We start from the raw sequence: 7,427 nt of genomic DNA, 5'->3' as shown, positions 1-7,427 counted from the left end.
AACTGTTTCTACGATATCCCAATTGGACACAGGTACTAGGAGTTCGAGAGTACCACAACAGGAGACCACCGCATATGGTTCGAGTTCTTCCGTGTATACCGCACCCCATCAAGACACGCTTGCTCGGGGATTAGAGGTATCAGAAACGGGCAACATTCGTCATGATGTGACTTTACATGTTAAACTCAATATTGTCATATTTTTCCTTGTAATTTTAACATGTTATTTCTTCTTTTTTTTGGGGTCTTTCTATAATCCATATTAGAGTTCCATAAATGTGTATTGAACTTTCCTTTATATCACTATGTTTTGTTGATGTAATCACAACTTTTTTGAGTTATATAAATATTATTAAACTTTTTTGCAATTTCATTTCTAGACATCTGAGAAAATAACATTTTGCTACACAGATTATTCATTCAACTCAAAAAATTTACAAATAAGCTGTTTACAAAACGCACAAACCAAACAGCTGAACTGCTTATTCAGACAAGGGGCAAAAGGGTCAATTTTTCACAATCAGCTGTTTTCCAGACGCGTTAACCAAATAGCCAGACAACTTATCCGGATCAGCTGGTCATCAGCAGATTATCAGGATAAGCTGCTTATCAGCAGAAGCTGGATAAGCTGCAGCTGCCCCAAACAGACCCTTTATTTACAATTTTATTCCTTAATTACTTTTTAAAGTTAAAGGTTCATGTTAACTTTAACCATGAAATTTATCCTAGAAACCAAATTGGATCAATTTTTTATAGTTTATAATTAATATGGAGCACTTTAAATTTTGAGACTAAATTGGTCACTTGTTAAAAATCCGGGGACTATTTTGGGATTTTGCTCTTATTAATATAAAAAAAATATGAACAAACATGTACATTTAAATAGAGAACTTATATATATGTGTGTGTGTAACAAACAAGTACAAAAGAAGTGTAAATATTCCAAATAAATAAATTTAAAAATAAATAGTCATAATTAATAACTCAATACTTCATAAAAACTATTAGAGTATCAAATTAGTATGAAGATTAATTTTTCTTAACAAAAGCTAAAAAATAATCATAAATAATTATACGAATAAGTACTAAAATTCATTAAGAGAATAAAAGCACCTCACTAAAAAAATATCTTTTTAATCTAGTAGTTATCAAATATGAATTTGCTTCTCAAGTCAATGTTAATAACAATCATTCAAAGAGTACCAAACCACTAAGCATTCAATCAAAAATAGAATTTCTAACATAAAAAACTATCCTGACGTTAAATTGTCATTCAATAATATACATTATTACCAATAATATACATTATTATGAACAATTAACTTAATAGTAATTTGAAGTTGTGAATTATCGAAATCTTAAGATGTGACATTTGACATACCAAATATTAAACTTCATCAATCACAAATTTTATGCTATGATATTATTATGGCATGCAAAGTATATATAAAATTCACACATTCAACATCATAGCATACATAAAAAGCATTAGCATACATAACATAAGTGCCCACTTAGGCGAATTTTTTGCAACTAGAGTTCAAAGGTTCAAAGTGGTGGAAGTTCTTTGATATTATTATGGCATGCAAACTAGATATAAAATTTAGACATTCAACATCATAGCATACAAACGTGCCCCACTTAGGCGAAATTCTTGCAGCTAGTTCAAAGATTTAAAATGATGGAAGCGCAAAACAAAATGAAAGATAGCTAAAAAGATGAAAAGTATCCTAACCTACTAATAAGTAAAAATAATAATATATAACAATTAAAAATAATTAAATAAGTTATATATTAACAAATTTTAATTAAAGAGATATTATCAAGCTTAATATCTAGCCTTTAGCAAGTTATTTGTTGGATGCAAACAAAAAGGTTGGACTATATTGAAGTTTGATTCGTTTAGCCATAGAGCTTTAAAAAGCGTTCAAATTTGGTCAATTACTAAATTGAACAAACTTGAACAAGCATCAACAAAGTCTAATTCGAGGTATTCATCAACTGCATTGGTCCACTTATGGACCTACTGATAAGGGTATGCCTTTTTTTTAAGCTATTATATTTAGTTAGCACGATTTCAACCCATTCACATCACTCCCCACAAAGGTAGGCAATGGATCTCCATTATATTTATACATAAAATAATGGTAAATTGATAACTATTTTAGAATGTTGTTGCTAGTTTAGTGTGTTGAAATTATTTTAAAATATATATAATAAATAATCTCATATCTACTAATGTGATAAAAAATCTACAAACATGCGCTATTGTGATTTCTTAGTATTGATCTTCCTGAGATACGCTTTATTGCAATATATACATTCAATGTGTGGATAAGAATAAGTGAATAGGAGCATCATATTCAGCCTATGCAATCTAAGAAGAATTTGATTTGTGTACGACTTGAGCAAAAAAGAGATTAGTGTGTAAAGATGCTACAAATTGATAGCGAATTTGAAAATTACAAATTGAAATTAGAATAAAGATGGTTGTGATGAAAATGAATAATGGATTAATTTAGATTTTTGTAGACAAATCATATGTCAACCATATTATTAACCTAAGAAATTATGTCAACTTTATCTACTAATCTAAATTAGAAGAAATCTATAAATAGCAACAAAAGCATATAAATTAGAACTTTAAGCTTGAATTAAAATTTTCTACTATTTTTCAATCTTTTGAGTTCAAATTGGATGATTGATATTTTTTAGTTTTAATAATTGTATCTACATAATTCCAAGCGAGATCATCTTCTAATATCGACATAATGTTTTATTTTATTTTTTTCACTTTGCATAATTTTGTTGCTTGCCTATTTTTGTGGCATAATTTATTATCAGTTGGCGTAGTACTTATGATTTTTATAAGAAAATTATTACATTAGAAATCTAACTTTATGGAAACGACATCTTTTGCTGATTGATTTTACCTAATCAAAATTCTTGATAAAATTATTGGATCTTCATAATTATTTTATTACTGATGGGACTTAAAAACCACTATTGCTTGTCAACATTAAAAAAAAAGGTTTTGGCTTGATTGATTAGTAACACATGGACCCTCAATTTTATTTTACATGGAAGCATATTATGCATTATGTTAATTACATTAGAAAACACTAACTCTGAATCATACAACATCAAACTGGTAAGCTTTGAACCGTGTCACGATGTCATTTAGAAGCACGACTAATCATCAAGGAAACCTAGCATATCATGAAATAAAAAAAAAACTTAACAAGTTTACAACACTAATTGACTAAACCGTTACATTATGAAAATCAAACGTGTGATGGTATTAATATGTTGAAATCAAAAATTGGTAATCTGACAGCTAATCATTTTCATGCACATGAACTTTAAGTGGTTGCAATTAAAATGGTGAATCTATTCACTTGAATGTTAATTTTAGTTAAGACAAAAGAAAAAAATCTTAATCGACAAGTTAAGATCTTTAACAATAGTGCTTATGAAAATTATAGACACAAAAAGTTTTAAGTAGATGAATAACAAAATAAATTAAAGCTGAAGTGTTTGCCTATAATGGTAAAGCCTTTACTTTATATATAATAGAGAGAGAGAGAGAGTAACAAGCTATGTCTAATAAATGCCACATAGGGTTTGCAAAAATGAAAGTGAATTCGTCAAGCATACATTTTGAACGAGCATGAAGAAGCAAAAAGAGAAATTGAGGAGGACTTGCAACGACTTGGGTTGAATAAGAAAAAAAAATACTTTTAGAAAAATATTTTCGTGTCATGTTGCATTATATTACTTAATAGTTTAAATGCTCTCAAAATAAACACTAAAATTGTCATTGAACACATGAATAAATTAGAAGAACTTGTATTATAAGAGAAAAAGGATTCTAAAATCAAGAGAGAGAAGACACTTCACCACATTCTATCACTTCCACGTTTTTCAATTTGTATTAGACTTTTAATGAATGCTAAAATGGAACGCAACTAAACAGTTTATTACATATTTAAAGAGCGCATCGTTTGATCAAAGTAATCAAATTAGGTTTTTGCACCTGCCCCATTTAAGGGCAGTTGCACTAAAGTCAGTAAGGATACTACTAGAAAATTAATTGTATTTGGGTCTAAAATTTCTACAAATGCAAGTTTTAAGTGTCCTCAAATTGGTCATTATAGTAATGTATGTTCTAATAGAAACTTGAAGAAAAATATGAAGGAAGAATAAAATAAAATGAATGTTTATGATGACGTTCATGAATTTGATGAATAAGTTGATGATTCTAAGGATAATTTATCAAACAAATCTTTGATTGTCAGGTTTCGCATCATAGTTACCTTAATGGTGAATATAACCGGAAGAAACCTGATTTCTCTTCAAACCTATTTCAAGCATGGGATGAAACTTTGTAAGCCAATAAGTTAAATTTATATGAATATTGAGTCCAAGTCTGATGTACAATGCATGAATTTGTAACCTAAACTACATCTGTAACTTTATAAAATACTTGGGTACATTAAAACTACTATATCTATGTCTTGAAGCACTCTAGTGCTAATTCAATTGGCTGCTGATACTTAGAGAATCTGATTTGATATGCTACCAATGGCCATTGCATATGTTATTTTGGGTGGATCTTGGGTCGTAATATTGATATTACTCTTTTAGAAAAATAAATACCATGATTTTAAAATAAATGGGAAATGAGTAGTTTTGAATCTACGAGGCCTAAGGAAAATTTTGAATACACAGATGAATACAGATCTTCCAACGAAGTGAAAAAATCCTTTGAACATTTTGAGTAAACAAACATTGAGAAAGAGTTTTGATCTACTCTTTGATGTGGAACTGAATAATCTAAAGCTCAAAGTTATGATTAGTCAAATGATGCAAACACGTATTGGATAATTTTAAAGATGTTTGTCCTGATAAAATTTCTAAGGAAATGCCACCATTGAGGGATGCACAACCTGTAATCCACTCAAAATTTGAAGCATCATTACTTAATTTATTATATGAAAGACGAATCCATTAGAACGTATTTATTATATGAAAGATAAATCCATTAGAACATAGTAAGTTGAAAAATATGGGTAGATGAGTTACTTCAGAAAAGATTTAATAGAAAAAGTATGACTCCATTATGTTGTATCTAATTTACTAGTGTTTAAGAATTATATTAAATAGAGAATGTGCGGTGGTGGCAGGGCTATCAATAAAATCACTATCAAATACATATATTTTATATATTGGGAAGACGTCTTGGATATGATGAATGTAGTGAAAATATTTAAAGTTGTGAGAAATTGATACCAACATATTAGAATGAAGAATGGAGAAGAGTGAAAACTACTTTAAAAATTAGATTATAAGTATGTTTTGAAAAAGTCTTCTAGATTAAATAATGCTTATGGTAATTTTGTGAGTATAATGAAACACATCTTTTGATCTTTCATTGAAAAGTTTCTTGTTATATATTTCAATGATATTCTAATTTATAAGATGACATTAAATGATCAAATGGTGCATCTTCCTAAGTTTTGATGTTTCTAAGATGGCTTATATGCTAATTCTAATAAAGTCAAAGCGATTATGATGGCCAATATATATGATATATGAAGTCTTCATGATTTGCTATTTTATAGAGACGATTCATCAAAGGAGACAGTATATTATGGTTCTAACTATAAACTATAGAATAAAAAGAAGATTTAAATGAATAAAAATTTGTGCTTTTACCAAAATAAAAAAAGACTGACCAATGCACATGCACTTAAATTGTCTCATTTTAATAAAGAGTATAATGTTTCTTGTGGTTCATATAGAGTCAATAATAGAGTCGAGTAAAGGACATCTCATTGCATTTTTATATTGAAAATTTGAATGAAACTAAAAAAATATTCAAATTAAGATGGAGAATTTTATTTTGTAGTGTAAGCTCTTTGATAGTCGAGATATGTATGTAGCATGAGAACCTAAAGTCATACCTTCATCATCAGTGTTTGAATATTTGAATTCTCAAAATAAGTTATGATATAAACATGCTGAATATATCTGAATGGATTATGTTTCTACAATAATATTTTTTTGTCCCCAAGCGCTATGTTGGATTTGATACTAAAATTGCTGATACTTTCAATAAAATCTTTGTTTGTCTGACCAAATAAAAGATAAGTATTTTTCATAACAGAATTTTGATGGAATTTATCGAGACTTAAATAATGATTTATCTCTACCCAACAAAAACTATATAATTAAACATGACTATTTTTTTAGGGTGTCATGAAAGCAAAACAGTCAGAAGCTTCCGTAATTATATGATAGAAATGCAGTGTTTTAATGCCGTCCCTACCAACATTACAAGATGAAAGATGGAAAGTACTGGCCAAAAAAAAATTATAGCACACTAGCTAAAAATGCCAAAATGATAAAACAAAAAGGCACACTCAAAAATGCTATATAAAACTTTTTTACTTACGCTTATCTAGTTTGTTGTGAATGAAGAAAGGAGGTTTTTTTTTTCTGTATTGAGCAAAGCTAGAGATCTACAACAATACCAAATAGTATACAAATATGCACTGTTCATCCAAGAGATATAAGGGTTGTCTCCAAAGCAACCATAACATCCAAACGATTTCATACATGCTACCATCAAAATTTTCAATGTAATGAAGCCAGATTATTGAGAATGAGGAGATTTAAAAATAGATTGCAGAAATAATGGAGAATATAATATTCAGCCTCGCAAATCGCCTTATGGATCTCCCTTTTGATGATTCCAAAGAGAGATGGCACATGAAGACTATGTCAGCAATTACAAACTTAGAAAATAGCTATAAAGAACAGTTATCCAGTGCCACTTATCGATGATTTTTTGGAAAATTGAAGTCACAGCTGTATTCACCAAATTGAATATCAAGGTATCTTTACATGTGCGCTAATGAGACTGATAAAAAAAGATTGCTTTCAAGGCTTGAAAAAGGTTGTACAGGTGGTTGACCGTTAAGAGTAGTGGAGAAAACGAGAGGTGGGGGTGGAGGGAAGAGGTGGTGGCCGATGGCAGTGACCTGCAGGCTGTGGAGATTGCGGAAATCTACCAAATTCAAATTGATGAGTTTGGAATTCACCAAAATTTTACATTGCATTCTTTTTCATCCAACCAAATGTTACAATTTACAAAAACCTCTAATTATATTTGCAGTACACCGCAAATGCAAGCAAACAAACAACTCCAAAATGAGATAAAAGTATATTTTCAAGATGCTTGGATGCATATCACATCATAGTCCACATATCCCAATGAATGATGCCACTGATCTTCAGGGTCAAAATATGAAGAACAAGAACCCAACCATGCATTGATGCACTTCAACTTGTTAAAAAACAGGTAAAGTAGTCAGCATGTTTGCACATAGGCATACCATGACCATGTGGCAATATATATATATA

The 7,427-nt window shown here is 29.5% G+C and overlaps 1 protein-coding gene across 1 annotated transcript in view; it reads right to left on the bottom strand.

The window, feature by feature from the left end:
- LOC110024158 (actin) overlaps positions 1-7,427 on the bottom strand; it is a 22,153-nt gene that overhangs the window by 13,712 nt on the left and 1,014 nt on the right. The window lies entirely within an intron of this gene.

This window comes from Phalaenopsis equestris, unplaced genomic scaffold (genome assembly GCF_001263595.1).
Source record: "Phalaenopsis equestris unplaced genomic scaffold, ASM126359v1 Scaffold000250, whole genome shotgun sequence".
Taxonomy (NCBI): domain Eukaryota; kingdom Viridiplantae; phylum Streptophyta; class Magnoliopsida; order Asparagales; family Orchidaceae; genus Phalaenopsis; species Phalaenopsis equestris.
Note: the sequence above shows the minus strand (reverse complement) of the source record. Positions and strands in the feature narration are given on the sequence as shown.